Below are 15,509 nucleotides of genomic sequence, written 5' to 3' on the forward strand. Positions count from 1 at the left end.
GCTCCTTTGGCTTGCCTCAGGCAATCCCGGGGCTTGCACCGACTCCAGCCAGAGCCCCAGCCCCCGCCCCACCCCCAGCCTCGCAGGCGATCGCGCATGCGCATGCGAGCGCGCGCACAGATCGATGTGCCCAAACGGGGCATCTGGCTTGTTGGCTTGTACTGGGGGTGGATCTATGCCTGGGAGTGGGACTGCTGAACCATAGGCTACTTCTACTTTTAGTTCCTTCGCGAACCTCCATACTCTTTTCCATCCCGGCTGTACCAACTCCCATTCCTACTCAGCGTGGAGGAGAGTTCCCTTTGCTCCACAGCTTCTCCAGCATCTGCTATGGACAGACATTGCAATGAGGCCCAATCGGACTCGGGCGAAGTGGTCCCTCCTTGGCGTTTGGAGTTGAGTCTCTCCAATCATTAGTGACGTGGAGCAAGATGACCGTTTGGAAATGCAGATGCAATTCTGTCACCATCCTGCTCCAACGGCTCTTGTATTTTCCCATCATATTGAAGATACGACCAATTCCCTTCATGCCTGCTCCTCACGTTCTTCTCGGATGTCTTTTCCCTGGAATGCCCTCTGCACTCTTTGGCTTCCATCCCATAGGGCATTTTCATTTCTTGAACGTCCTAAGGTTCCCTGGTCACGTAGACTTCCAGGATGCTGTTTTCCCTGCCTGAAATTCTTCCTGCATCTCAACCCTGGTTTACGTAGGTTCAACCTATGGACCTCAACGCAATGGTTACTCTGAAAAGCCTTCCCTGACACCCAGGTTTTGGTGAGGGTAGAGGCCCCTCGACAAGTTCTCAAAGGATCTGCCTGTGATGTATCATTAGATTCGTCTCAGTGAAAGCAGGAACTCTGTGTCTGCTTCTCTCCGCCTTCTAGATCCAGAAACTTATTACATGCCTCCCAGCTCATCGTAGGTGCTCAGGATTTACTTAGTGTGTGAAAGACAGAAAAGTTCTTGGACGCCTCAAGGTGTCACTTGGCTCGGCACTTTTGATCTCTTTGTATACTTGGCGATTCCATTCTTTCCTTTCCTGGGTTCATGTGTACGCTATATTCAAGGCACAATCTAAGGCATTAAGACATATCCATCAGTATGGGTTCTTGCTTTCAAGGAACTCGTACAGCAGATTTCTACAGTTTAGGGCTTTTCAAATGCTCTAGAAGAATGTGAACGTTCAGTGTGATCCATTTTCATTTCCAAGAAAGATCGTTTGACTTCCATAGCAAAGGTGGAGACCTTCCGACGTGTAGTCCAATACTTAGACCTTGACCATGTCAGGCAAGTCTTGTGGTTCCTTCTGGAGGTGTGTGGCTCTTGCAGAAACGTGAAGATCTTCCATCGTCCTCGGACTTTGGTGTCATTTGCAATCATCAAGAAAGCTTCCAGGTATAGGTTCCAGACCACCACCGCACACACTCAGTAGCCAACGGAGTGGATTCCAGGAATCTGCGTTGTTAACCAGCATCACCGTTGATATTGTTGCTGCACGCTCTATGCAGTGGCCAGGGCCTGGATTGTCCACTGGGTCTCATGTGGAATGGAAAGAAGGGCTTCCCCCCCACCCCACCCCACCCCCCACTGTTGACAGCCTTGTGACTAGAAACGGGCCCCGAAACAAGAATCAGACAAACCAGATAAGCCCAGATGGTAGTCCATGAGATGAAGGAACTAAGCAGCTGGTTGGGATGGCGCCAAGGGGAAAGGTTGCTCTTTTTGTCTCCCGCTCTACTTCTTTCTTCCTGGACGCCTTAGGGGTTCATCATGGAGATTTGAAATAAAGTTCACCAAAGTCATATGTGTTGAATCAAGATTTTGAGTTTCACCATCTCTCAAAAACGAAGAGTGCTTAACCTGCACAGGTTTCTTTCAAAAAAGTCAACTGCTTTTCAGTTCTGGGGTTTCTCTCTTGCCTTGTTCAAGTAGCCTTAAGAGTAAAAATCAACGAAAACGAAAGAAAGATTCAAAGATACCAACAAAGGACACCTTCTGTTTCTTCAATCATCTTTCCACTTGGTAGCACACGAGCTCTTTTCTTTGTATTTTGCCTAGGGAATTCGCAATGTGCTGGTTCAGATGGCAAGGCATCCGCCCGCAGGAGACTCGGGTTTGATCCCTGGGTCGGGAAGATCCCCTGGAGAAGGAAATGGCAACCCACTCCAGTATTCTCGCCTGGGAAATGCCACGGACAGAGGAGCCTGATGGGCCGCACTCCATGGGTCCTACAAGAGTTGGGCTCAACCCAGCAACTACGAACAGAAGTATTTCCAAAGACCACACTCGTGTGTGTGTGTGTGTGTGTGTGTGTGTGTCTGTCTGTCTGTCTGTCTGTCTGTGTGCCTGCCTGTGGTTCGTCTGCTCTCTCAGGAAGGTCGGGTGCTTGGCGGGCGGCGTGGGGACAAGGGGGGCGCCTCGGTAGGGCAAAGGGGCGGGGCTGAGGCGCTCCGGTCGACCGCGCCTCCGTGGCTCCCGGTGGGTTTGGGCAGCGGGCAGGTGCCGGGCAAGTTGGGCGCTCAAGATTCGCTGCGCCTAGGCCCGCAGGAGGTTCAGAGGCCCCCGGGCCGCGGGGATCGGGAGGCGGCGGGCCCCGAAGACCGACACCTCCGGGGTCGCGCGGCCCTGAGCAGCGAAGGGGATGGGGGGGGGGGGAGGCCCCGCTCAGCCAGCGCGGCCGGGTCTGGAGTGGCCGGGGGTGGGAGGGCGCCGAGACCTCCGCACCCCTCAGCCCACCCCCCAGGCCCCGCGCGCACGCACGCACGCCCTCCCGGTCACTGGGGGGTCCTGGAAGCCCATCGGGCCCCCGGGCCCGGCCAGGCGGTTGCTGGTCTGGTGTTGGCGGTGTTCGGGGGCCGGGCCGGCGTCAGCAGGCTGGAGTGCGGTCGCGGGTCGTGCGGCTCAAGTACAGCACGGCCCCCCGAGGAGAGGGGCGGCCCGTTGGCCCGACCTGCAGGTCAGAGCGAAAGGGAGGCGAAGCGCAAGGCTCTTAGGGCGCCCCGCGGCGGCCGCGTCCGTCTCCGGCCCTACCGGCCTGAAGGCGCCCGATCTCGTCTGATCTCGGAAGCTAAGCAGGGTCGGGCCTGTTTAGTATCTTGGATGGGAGACCACCTGGGAATTCCGGGTGCTGGAGGCTTTTTTGCCTACCAGAAGAGGTCCTTTAGCCCCCGCCCCGCGTCCCAATTCTTGGACCCACACCCCCCTCGCCCCCCCGCCACCCCCGCAGCCCCAGCCCCTCCCGGGGCGGGGGGAGTGAGTGGGTGGCCGGGGCCCCGACTCCCGCTGCAGACCTGGGTTGCCTCCCCGCGGCCCGCGAGCCCCTCCGCATTCGCATTCGGCTTTCAGGAAACCAGACGACCGGCCCGGCCGTCCCGTCTCCCTCTGGGGCTCCTTTGGCTTGCCTCAGGCAATCCCGGGGCTTGCACCGACTCCAGCCAGAGCCCCAGCCCCCGCCCCACCCCCAGCCTCGCAGGCGATCGCGCATGCGCATGCGAGCGCGCGCACAGATCGATGTGCCCAAACGGGGCATCTGGCTTGTTGGCTTGTACTGGGGGTGGATCTATGCCTGGGAGTGGGACTGCTGAACCATAGGCTACTTCTACTTTTAGTTCCTTCGCGAACCTCCATACTCTTTTCCATCCCGGCTGTACCAACTCCCATTCCTACTCAGCGTGGAGGAGAGTTCCCTTTGCTCCACAGCTTCTCCAGCATCTGCTATGGACAGACATTGCAATGAGGCCCAATCGGACTCGGGCGAAGTGGTCCCTCCTTGGCGTTTGGAGTTGAGTCTCTCCAATCATTAGTGACGTGGAGCAAGATGACCGTTTGGAAATGCAGATGCAATTCTGTCACCATCCTGCTCCAACGGCTCTTGTATTTTCCCATCATATTGAAGATACGACCAATTCCCTTCATGCCTGCTCCTCACGTTCTTCTCGGATGTCTTTTCCCTGGAATGCCCTCTGCACTCTTTGGCTTCCATCCCATAGGGCATTTTCATTTCTTGAACGTCCTAAGGTTCCCTGGTCACGTAGACTTCCAGGATGCTGTTTTCCCTGCCTGAAATTCTTCCTGCATCTCAACCCTGGTTTACGTAGGTTCAACCTATGGACCTCAACGCAATGGTTACTCTGAAAAGCCTTCCCTGACACCCAGGTTTTGGTGAGGGTAGAGGCCCCTCGACAAGTTCTCAAAGGATCTGCCTGTGATGTATCATTAGATTCGTCTCAGTGAAAGCAGGAACTCTGTGTCTGCTTCTCTCCGCCTTCTAGATCCAGAAACTTATTACATGCCTCCCAGCTCATCGTAGGTGCTCAGGATTTACTTAGTGTGTGAAAGACAGAAAAGTTCTTGGACGCCTCAAGGTGTCACTTGGCTCGGCACTTTTGATCTCTTTGTATACTTGGCGATTCCATTCTTTCCTTTCCTGGGTTCATGTGTACGCTATATTCAAGGCACAATCTAAGGCATTAAGACATATCCATCAGTATGGGTTCTTGCTTTCAAGGAACTCGTACAGCAGATTTCTACAGTTTAGGGCTTTTCAAATGCTCTAGAAGAATGTGAACGTTCAGTGTGATCCATTTTCATTTCCAAGAAAGATCGTTTGACTTCCATAGCAAAGGTGGAGACCTTCCGACGTGTAGTCCAATACTTAGACCTTGACCATGTCAGGCAAGTCTTGTGGTTCCTTCTGGAGGTGTGTGGCTCTTGCAGAAACGTGAAGATCTTCCATCGTCCTCGGACTTTGGTGTCATTTGCAATCATCAAGAAAGCTTCCAGGTATAGGTTCCAGACCACCACCGCACACACTCAGTAGCCAACGGAGTGGATTCCAGGAATCTGCGTTGTTAACCAGCATCACCGTTGATATTGTTGCTGCACGCTCTATGCAGTGGCCAGGGCCTGGATTGTCCACTGGGTCTCATGTGGAATGGAAAGAAGGGCTTCCCCCCCACCCCACCCCACCCCCCACTGTTGACAGCCTTGTGACTAGAAACGGGCCCCGAAACAAGAATCAGACAAACCAGATAAGCCCAGATGGTAGTCCATGAGATGAAGGAACTAAGCAGCTGGTTGGGATGGCGCCAAGGGGAAAGGTTGCTCTTTTTGTCTCCCGCTCTACTTCTTTCTTCCTGGACGCCTTAGGGGTTCATCATGGAGATTTGAAATAAAGTTCACCAAAGTCATATGTGTTGAATCAAGATTTTGAGTTTCACCATCTCTCAAAAACGAAGAGTGCTTAACCTGCACAGGTTTCTTTCAAAAAAGTCAACTGCTTTTCAGTTCTGGGGTTTCTCTCTTGCCTTGTTCAAGTAGCCTTAAGAGTAAAAATCAACGAAAACGAAAGAAAGATTCAAAGATACCAACAAAGGACACCTTCTGTTTCTTCAATCATCTTTCCACTTGGTAGCACACGAGCTCTTTTCTTTGTATTTTGCCTAGGGAATTCGCAATGTGCTGGTTCAGATGGCAAGGCATCCGCCCGCAGGAGACTCGGGTTTGATCCCTGGGTCGGGAAGATCCCCTGGAGAAGGAAATGGCAACCCACTCCAGTATTCTCGCCTGGGAAATGCCACGGACAGAGGAGCCTGATGGGCCGCACTCCATGGGTCCTACAAGAGTTGGGCTCAACCCAGCAACTACGAACAGAAGTATTTCCAAAGACCACACTCGTGTGTGTGTGTGTGTGTGTGTGTGTGTGTCTGTCTGTCTGTCTGTCTGTCTGTGTGCCTGCCTGTGGTTCGTCTGCTCTCTCAGGAAGGTCGGGTGCTTGGCGGGCGGCGTGGGGACAAGGGGGGCGCCTCGGTAGGGCAAAGGGGCGGGGCTGAGGCGCTCCGGTCGACCGCGCCTCCGTGGCTCCCGGTGGGTTTGGGCAGCGGGCAGGTGCCGGGCAAGTTGGGCGCTCAAGATTCGCTGCGCCTAGGCCCGCAGGAGGTTCAGAGGCCCCCGGGCCGCGGGGATCGGGAGGCGGCGGGCCCCGAAGACCGACACCTCCGGGGTCGCGCGGCCCTGAGCAGCGAAGGGGATGGGGGGGGGGGGAGGCCCCGCTCAGCCAGCGCGGCCGGGTCTGGAGTGGCCGGGGGTGGGAGGGCGCCGAGACCTCCGCACCCCTCAGCCCACCCCCCAGGCCCCGCGCGCACGCACGCACGCCCTCCCGGTCACTGGGGGGTCCTGGAAGCCCATCGGGCCCCCGGGCCCGGCCAGGCGGTTGCTGGTCTGGTGTTGGCGGTGTTCGGGGGCCGGGCCGGCGTCAGCAGGCTGGAGTGCGGTCGCGGGTCGTGCGGCTCAAGTACAGCACGGCCCCCCGAGGAGAGGGGCGGCCCGTTGGCCCGACCTGCAGGTCAGAGCGAAAGGGAGGCGAAGCGCAAGGCTCTTAGGGCGCCCCGCGGCGGCCGCGTCCGTCTCCGGCCCTACCGGCCTGAAGGCGCCCGATCTCGTCTGATCTCGGAAGCTAAGCAGGGTCGGGCCTGTTTAGTATCTTGGATGGGAGACCACCTGGGAATTCCGGGTGCTGGAGGCTTTTTTGCCTACCAGAAGAGGTCCTTTAGCCCCCGCCCCGCGTCCCAATTCTTGGACCCACACCCCCCTCGCCCCCCCGCCACCCCCGCAGCCCCAGCCCCTCCCGGGGCGGGGGGAGTGAGTGGGTGGCCGGGGCCCCGACTCCCGCTGCAGACCTGGGTTGCCTCCCCGCGGCCCGCGAGCCCCTCCGCATTCGCATTCGGCTTTCAGGAAACCAGACGACCGGCCCGGCCGTCCCGTCTCCCTCTGGGGCTCCTTTGGCTTGCCTCAGGCAATCCCGGGGCTTGCACCGACTCCAGCCAGAGCCCCAGCCCCCGCCCCACCCCCAGCCTCGCAGGCGATCGCGCATGCGCATGCGAGCGCGCGCACAGATCGATGTGCCCAAACGGGGCATCTGGCTTGTTGGCTTGTACTGGGGGTGGATCTATGCCTGGGAGTGGGACTGCTGAACCATAGGCTACTTCTACTTTTAGTTCCTTCGCGAACCTCCATACTCTTTTCCATCCCGGCTGTACCAACTCCCATTCCTACTCAGCGTGGAGGAGAGTTCCCTTTGCTCCACAGCTTCTCCAGCATCTGCTATGGACAGACATTGCAATGAGGCCCAATCGGACTCGGGCGAAGTGGTCCCTCCTTGGCGTTTGGAGTTGAGTCTCTCCAATCATTAGTGACGTGGAGCAAGATGACCGTTTGGAAATGCAGATGCAATTCTGTCACCATCCTGCTCCAACGGCTCTTGTATTTTCCCATCATATTGAAGATACGACCAATTCCCTTCATGCCTGCTCCTCACGTTCTTCTCGGATGTCTTTTCCCTGGAATGCCCTCTGCACTCTTTGGCTTCCATCCCATAGGGCATTTTCATTTCTTGAACGTCCTAAGGTTCCCTGGTCACGTAGACTTCCAGGATGCTGTTTTCCCTGCCTGAAATTCTTCCTGCATCTCAACCCTGGTTTACGTAGGTTCAACCTATGGACCTCAACGCAATGGTTACTCTGAAAAGCCTTCCCTGACACCCAGGTTTTGGTGAGGGTAGAGGCCCCTCGACAAGTTCTCAAAGGATCTGCCTGTGATGTATCATTAGATTCGTCTCAGTGAAAGCAGGAACTCTGTGTCTGCTTCTCTCCGCCTTCTAGATCCAGAAACTTATTACATGCCTCCCAGCTCATCGTAGGTGCTCAGGATTTACTTAGTGTGTGAAAGACAGAAAAGTTCTTGGACGCCTCAAGGTGTCACTTGGCTCGGCACTTTTGATCTCTTTGTATACTTGGCGATTCCATTCTTTCCTTTCCTGGGTTCATGTGTACGCTATATTCAAGGCACAATCTAAGGCATTAAGACATATCCATCAGTATGGGTTCTTGCTTTCAAGGAACTCGTACAGCAGATTTCTACAGTTTAGGGCTTTTCAAATGCTCTAGAAGAATGTGAACGTTCAGTGTGATCCATTTTCATTTCCAAGAAAGATCGTTTGACTTCCATAGCAAAGGTGGAGACCTTCCGACGTGTAGTCCAATACTTAGACCTTGACCATGTCAGGCAAGTCTTGTGGTTCCTTCTGGAGGTGTGTGGCTCTTGCAGAAACGTGAAGATCTTCCATCGTCCTCGGACTTTGGTGTCATTTGCAATCATCAAGAAAGCTTCCAGGTATAGGTTCCAGACCACCACCGCACACACTCAGTAGCCAACGGAGTGGATTCCAGGAATCTGCGTTGTTAACCAGCATCACCGTTGATATTGTTGCTGCACGCTCTATGCAGTGGCCAGGGCCTGGATTGTCCACTGGGTCTCATGTGGAATGGAAAGAAGGGCTTCCCCCCCACCCCACCCCACCCCCCACTGTTGACAGCCTTGTGACTAGAAACGGGCCCCGAAACAAGAATCAGACAAACCAGATAAGCCCAGATGGTAGTCCATGAGATGAAGGAACTAAGCAGCTGGTTGGGATGGCGCCAAGGGGAAAGGTTGCTCTTTTTGTCTCCCGCTCTACTTCTTTCTTCCTGGACGCCTTAGGGGTTCATCATGGAGATTTGAAATAAAGTTCACCAAAGTCATATGTGTTGAATCAAGATTTTGAGTTTCACCATCTCTCAAAAACGAAGAGTGCTTAACCTGCACAGGTTTCTTTCAAAAAAGTCAACTGCTTTTCAGTTCTGGGGTTTCTCTCTTGCCTTGTTCAAGTAGCCTTAAGAGTAAAAATCAACGAAAACGAAAGAAAGATTCAAAGATACCAACAAAGGACACCTTCTGTTTCTTCAATCATCTTTCCACTTGGTAGCACACGAGCTCTTTTCTTTGTATTTTGCCTAGGGAATTCGCAATGTGCTGGTTCAGATGGCAAGGCATCCGCCCGCAGGAGACTCGGGTTTGATCCCTGGGTCGGGAAGATCCCCTGGAGAAGGAAATGGCAACCCACTCCAGTATTCTCGCCTGGGAAATGCCACGGACAGAGGAGCCTGATGGGCCGCACTCCATGGGTCCTACAAGAGTTGGGCTCAACCCAGCAACTACGAACAGAAGTATTTCCAAAGACCACACTCGTGTGTGTGTGTGTGTGTGTGTGTGTGTGTCTGTCTGTCTGTCTGTCTGTCTGTGTGCCTGCCTGTGGTTCGTCTGCTCTCTCAGGAAGGTCGGGTGCTTGGCGGGCGGCGTGGGGACAAGGGGGGCGCCTCGGTAGGGCAAAGGGGCGGGGCTGAGGCGCTCCGGTCGACCGCGCCTCCGTGGCTCCCGGTGGGTTTGGGCAGCGGGCAGGTGCCGGGCAAGTTGGGCGCTCAAGATTCGCTGCGCCTAGGCCCGCAGGAGGTTCAGAGGCCCCCGGGCCGCGGGGATCGGGAGGCGGCGGGCCCCGAAGACCGACACCTCCGGGGTCGCGCGGCCCTGAGCAGCGAAGGGGATGGGGGGGGGGGGAGGCCCCGCTCAGCCAGCGCGGCCGGGTCTGGAGTGGCCGGGGGTGGGAGGGCGCCGAGACCTCCGCACCCCTCAGCCCACCCCCCAGGCCCCGCGCGCACGCACGCACGCCCTCCCGGTCACTGGGGGGTCCTGGAAGCCCATCGGGCCCCCGGGCCCGGCCAGGCGGTTGCTGGTCTGGTGTTGGCGGTGTTCGGGGGCCGGGCCGGCGTCAGCAGGCTGGAGTGCGGTCGCGGGTCGTGCGGCTCAAGTACAGCACGGCCCCCCGAGGAGAGGGGCGGCCCGTTGGCCCGACCTGCAGGTCAGAGCGAAAGGGAGGCGAAGCGCAAGGCTCTTAGGGCGCCCCGCGGCGGCCGCGTCCGTCTCCGGCCCTACCGGCCTGAAGGCGCCCGATCTCGTCTGATCTCGGAAGCTAAGCAGGGTCGGGCCTGTTTAGTATCTTGGATGGGAGACCACCTGGGAATTCCGGGTGCTGGAGGCTTTTTTGCCTACCAGAAGAGGTCCTTTAGCCCCCGCCCCGCGTCCCAATTCTTGGACCCACACCCCCCTCGCCCCCCCGCCACCCCCGCAGCCCCAGCCCCTCCCGGGGCGGGGGGAGTGAGTGGGTGGCCGGGGCCCCGACTCCCGCTGCAGACCTGGGTTGCCTCCCCGCGGCCCGCGAGCCCCTCCGCATTCGCATTCGGCTTTCAGGAAACCAGACGACCGGCCCGGCCGTCCCGTCTCCCTCTGGGGCTCCTTTGGCTTGCCTCAGGCAATCCCGGGGCTTGCACCGACTCCAGCCAGAGCCCCAGCCCCCGCCCCACCCCCAGCCTCGCAGGCGATCGCGCATGCGCATGCGAGCGCGCGCACAGATCGATGTGCCCAAACGGGGCATCTGGCTTGTTGGCTTGTACTGGGGGTGGATCTATGCCTGGGAGTGGGACTGCTGAACCATAGGCTACTTCTACTTTTAGTTCCTTCGCGAACCTCCATACTCTTTTCCATCCCGGCTGTACCAACTCCCATTCCTACTCAGCGTGGAGGAGAGTTCCCTTTGCTCCACAGCTTCTCCAGCATCTGCTATGGACAGACATTGCAATGAGGCCCAATCGGACTCGGGCGAAGTGGTCCCTCCTTGGCGTTTGGAGTTGAGTCTCTCCAATCATTAGTGACGTGGAGCAAGATGACCGTTTGGAAATGCAGATGCAATTCTGTCACCATCCTGCTCCAACGGCTCTTGTATTTTCCCATCATATTGAAGATACGACCAATTCCCTTCATGCCTGCTCCTCACGTTCTTCTCGGATGTCTTTTCCCTGGAATGCCCTCTGCACTCTTTGGCTTCCATCCCATAGGGCATTTTCATTTCTTGAACGTCCTAAGGTTCCCTGGTCACGTAGACTTCCAGGATGCTGTTTTCCCTGCCTGAAATTCTTCCTGCATCTCAACCCTGGTTTACGTAGGTTCAACCTATGGACCTCAACGCAATGGTTACTCTGAAAAGCCTTCCCTGACACCCAGGTTTTGGTGAGGGTAGAGGCCCCTCGACAAGTTCTCAAAGGATCTGCCTGTGATGTATCATTAGATTCGTCTCAGTGAAAGCAGGAACTCTGTGTCTGCTTCTCTCCGCCTTCTAGATCCAGAAACTTATTACATGCCTCCCAGCTCATCGTAGGTGCTCAGGATTTACTTAGTGTGTGAAAGACAGAAAAGTTCTTGGACGCCTCAAGGTGTCACTTGGCTCGGCACTTTTGATCTCTTTGTATATTTGGCGATTCCATTCTTTCCTTTCCTGGGTTCATGTGTACGCTATATTCAAGGCACAATCTAAGGCATTAAGACATATCCATCAGTATGGGTTCTTGCTTTCAAGGAACTCGTACAGCAGATTTCTACAGTTTAGGGCTTTTCAAATGCTCTAGAAGAATGTGAACGTTCAGTGTGATCCATTTTCATTTGCAAGAAAGATCGTTTGACTTCCATAGCAAAGGTGGAGACCTTCCGACGTGTAGTCCAATACTTAGACCTTGACCATGTCAGGCAAGTCTTGTGGTTCCTTCTGGAGGTGTGTGGCTCTTGCAGAAACGTGAAGATCTTCCATCGTCCTCGGACTTTGGTGTCATTTGCAATCATCAAGAAAGCTTCCAGGTATAGGTTCCAGACCACCACCGCACACACTCAGTAGCCAACGGAGTGGATTCCAGGAATCTGCGTTGTTAACCAGCATCACCGTTGATATTGTTGCTGCACGCTCTATGCAGTGGCCAGGGCCTGGATTGTCCACTGGGTCTCATGTGGAATGGAAAGAAGGGCTTCCCCCCCACCCCACCCCACCCCCCACTGTTGACAGCCTTGTGACTAGAAACGGGCCCCGAAACAAGAATCAGACAAACCAGATAAGCCCAGATGGTAGTCCATGAGATGAAGGAACTAAGCAGCTGGTTGGGATGGCGCCAAGGGGAAAGGTTGCTCTTTTTGTCTCCCGCTCTACTTCTTTCTTCCTGGACGCCTTAGGGGTTCATCATGGAGATTTGAAATAAAGTTCACCAAAGTCATATGTGTTGAATCAAGATTTTGCGTTTCACCATCTCTCAAAAACGAAGAGTGCTTAACCTGCACAGGTTTCTTTCAAAAAAGTCAACTGCTTTTCAGTTCTGGGGTTTCTCTCTTGCCTTGTTCAAGTAGCCTTAAGAGTAAAAATGAACGAAAACTAAAGAAAGATTCAAAGATACCAACAAAGGACACCTTCTGTTTCTTCAATCATCTTTCCACTTAGTAGCACACGAGCTCTTTTCTTTGTATTTTGCCTAGGGAATTCGCAATGTGCTGGTTCAGATGGCAAGGCATCAGCCCGCAGGAGACTCGGGTTTGATCCCTGGGTCGGGAAGATCCCCTGGAGAAGGTAATGGCAACCCACTCCAGTATTCTCGCCTGGGAAATGCCACGGACAGAGGAGCCTGATGGGCCGCACTCCATGGGTCCTACAAGAGTTGGGCTCAACCCAGCAACTACGAACAGAAGTATTTCCAAAGACCACACTCGTGTGTGTGTGTGTGTGTGTGTGTGTGTCTGTCTGTCTGTCTGTCTGTCTGTGTGCCTGCCTGTGGTTCGTCTGCTCTCTCAGGAAGTTCGGGTGCTTGGCGGGCGGCGTGGGGACAAGGGGGGCGCCTCGGTAGGGCAAAGGGGCGGGGCTGAGGCGCTCCGGTCGACCGCGCCTCCGTGGCTCCCGGTGGGTTTGGGCAGCGGGCAGGTGCCGGGCAAGTTGGGCGCTCAAGATTCGCTGCGCCTAGGCCCGCAGGAGGTTCAGAGGCCCCCGGGCCGCGGGGATCGGGAGGCGGCGGGCCCCGAAGACCGACACCTCCGGGGTCGCGCGGCCCTGAGCAGCGAAGGGGATGGGGGGGGGGGAGGCCCCGCTCAGCCAGCGCGGCCGGGTCTGGAGTGGCCGGGGGTGGGAGGGCGCCGAGACCTCCGCACCCCTCAGCCCACCCCCCAGGCCCCGCGCGCACGCACGCACGCCCTCCCGGTCACTGGGGGGTCCTGGAAGCCCATCGGGCCCCCGGGCCCGGCCAGGCGGTTGCTGGTCTGGTGTTGGCGGTGTTCGGGGGCCGGGCCGGCGTCAGCAGGCTGGAGTGCGGTCGCGGGTCGTGCGGCTCAAGTACAGCACGGCCCCCCGAGGAGAGGGGCGGCCCGTTGGCCCGACCTGCAGGTCAGAGCGAAAGGGAGGCGAAGCGCAAGGCTCTTAGGGCGCCCCGCGGCGGCCGCGTCCGTCTCCGGCCCTACCGGCCTGAAGGCGCCCGATCTCGTCTGATCTCGGAAGCTAAGCAGGGTCGGGCCTGTTTAGTATCTTGGATGGGAGACCACCTGGGAATTCCGGGTGCTGGAGGCTTTTTTGCCTACCAGAAGAGGTCCTTTAGCCCCCGCCCCGCGTCCCAATTCTTGGACCCACACCCCCCTCGCCCCCCCGCCACCCCCGCAGCCCCAGCCCCTCCCGGGGCGGGGGGAGTGAGTGGGTGGCCGGGGCCCCGACTCCCGCTGCAGACCTGGGTTGCCTCCCCGCGGCCCGCGAGCCCCTCCGCATTCGCATTCGGCTTTCAGGAAACCAGACGACCGGCCGTCCCGTCTCCCTCTGGGGCTCCTTTGGCTTGCCTCAGGCAATCCCGGGGCTTGCACCGACTCCAGCCAGAGCCCCAGCCCCCGCCCCACCCCCAGCCTCGCAGGCGATCGCGCATGCGCATGCGAGCGCGCGCACAGATCGATGTGCCCAAACGGGGCATCTGGCTTGTTGGCTTGTACTGGGGGTGGATCTATGCCTGGGAGTGGGACTGCTGAACCATAGGCTACTTCTACTTTTAGTTCCTTCGCGAACCTCCATACTCTTTTCCATCCCGGCTGTACCAACTCCCATTCCTACTCAGCGTGGAGGAGAGTTCCCTTTGCTCCACAGCTTCTCCAGCATCTGCTATGGACAGACATTGCAATGAGGCCCAATCGGACTCGGGCGAAGTGGTCCCTCCTTGGCGTTTGGAGTTGAGTCTCTCCAATCATTAGTGACGTGGAGCAAGATGACCGTTTGGAAATGCAGATGCAATTCTGTCACCATCCTGCTCCAACGGCTCTTGTATTTTCCCATCATATTGAAGATACGACCAATTCCCTTCATGCCTGCTCCTCACGTTCTTCTCGGATGTCTTTTCCCTGGAATGCCCTCTGCACTCTTTGGCTTCCATCCCATAGGGCATTTTCATTTCTTGAACGTCCTAAGGTTCCCTGGTCACGTAGACTTCCAGGATGCTGTTTTCCCTGCCTGAAATTCTTCCTGCATCTCAACCCTGGTTTACGTAGGTTCAACCTATGGACCTCAACGCAATGGTTACTCTGAAAAGCCTTCCCTGACACCCAGGTTTTGGTGAGGGTAGAGGCCCCTCGACAAGTTCTCAAAGGATCTGCCTGTGATGTATCATTAGATTCGTCTCAGTGAAAGCAGGAACTCTGTGTCTGCTTCTCTCCGCCTTCTAGATCCAGAAACTTATTACATGCCTCCCAGCTCATCGTAGGTGCTCAGGATTTACTTAGTGTGTGAAAGACAGAAAAGTTCTTGGACGCCTCAAGGTGTCACTTGGCTCGGCACTTTTGATCTCTTTGTATATTTGGCGATTCCATTCTTTCCTTTCCTGGGTTCATGTGTACGCTATATTCAAGGCACAATCTAAGGCATTAAGACATATCCATCAGTATGGGTTCTTGCTTTCAAGGAACTCGTACAGCAGATTTCTACAGTTTAGGGCTTTTCAAATGCTCTAGAAGAATGTGAACGTTCAGTGTGATCCATTTTCATTTCCAAGAAAGATCGTTTGACTTCCATAGCAAAGGTGGAGACCTTCCGACGTGTAGTCCAATACTTAGACCTTGACCATGTCAGGCAAGTCTTGTGGTTCCTTCTGGAGGTGTGTGGCTCTTGCAGAAACGTGAAGATCTTCCATCGTCCTCGGACTTTGGTGTCATTTGCAATCATCAAGAAAGCTTCCAGGTATAGGTTCCAGACCACCACCGCACACACTCAGTAGCCAACGGAGTGGATTCCAGGAATCTGCGTTGTTAACCAGCATCACCGTTGATATTGTTGCTGCACGCTCTATGCAGTGGCCAGGGCCTGGATTGTCCACTGGGTCTCATGTGGAATGGAAAGAAGGGCTTCCCCCCCACCCCACCCCACCCCCCACTGTTGACAGCCTTGTGACTAGAAACGGGCCCCGAAACAAGAATCAGACAAACCAGATAAGCCCAGATGGTAGTCCATGAGATGAAGGAACTAAGCAGCTGGTTGGGATGGCGCCAAGGGGAAAGGTTGCTCTTTTTGTCTCCCGCTCTACTTCTTTCTTCCTGGACGCCTTAGGGGTTCATCATGGAGATTTGAAATAAAGTTCACCAAAGTCATATGTGTTGAATCAAGATTTTGCGTTTCACCATCTCTCAAAAACGAAGAGTGCTTAACCTGCACAGGTTTCTTTCAAAAAAGTCAACTGCTTTTCAGTTCTGGGGTTTCTCTCTTGCCTTGTTCAAGTAGCCTTAAGAGTAAAAATGAACGAAAACTAAAGAAAGA

General features: G+C 55.9%; 4 pseudogenes; all 4 read left to right on the forward strand.

Moving 5' to 3' along the window:
- The first annotated feature begins 3,017 nt into the window (after nt 1–3,017).
- Nucleotides 3,018–3,137, forward strand: LOC129640791 (uncharacterized; annotated as a pseudogene).
- A 3,267-nt stretch (nt 3,138–6,404) lies between these two features.
- On the forward strand, nt 6,405–6,524 carry LOC129640792 (uncharacterized; annotated as a pseudogene).
- Nucleotides 6,525–9,791: 3,267 nt separating this feature from the next.
- LOC129640795 (uncharacterized) lies at nt 9,792–9,911 on the forward strand (annotated as a pseudogene).
- A 3,264-nt stretch (nt 9,912–13,175) lies between these two features.
- Nucleotides 13,176–13,295, forward strand: LOC129640796 (uncharacterized; annotated as a pseudogene).
- Nucleotides 13,296–15,509: the final 2,214 nt, after the last annotated feature.

The sequence above is a fragment of the Bubalus kerabau genome, unplaced genomic scaffold (genome assembly GCF_029407905.1).
Source record: "Bubalus kerabau isolate K-KA32 ecotype Philippines breed swamp buffalo unplaced genomic scaffold, PCC_UOA_SB_1v2 scaffold_40, whole genome shotgun sequence".
NCBI lineage: Eukaryota > Metazoa > Chordata > Mammalia > Artiodactyla > Bovidae > Bubalus > Bubalus kerabau.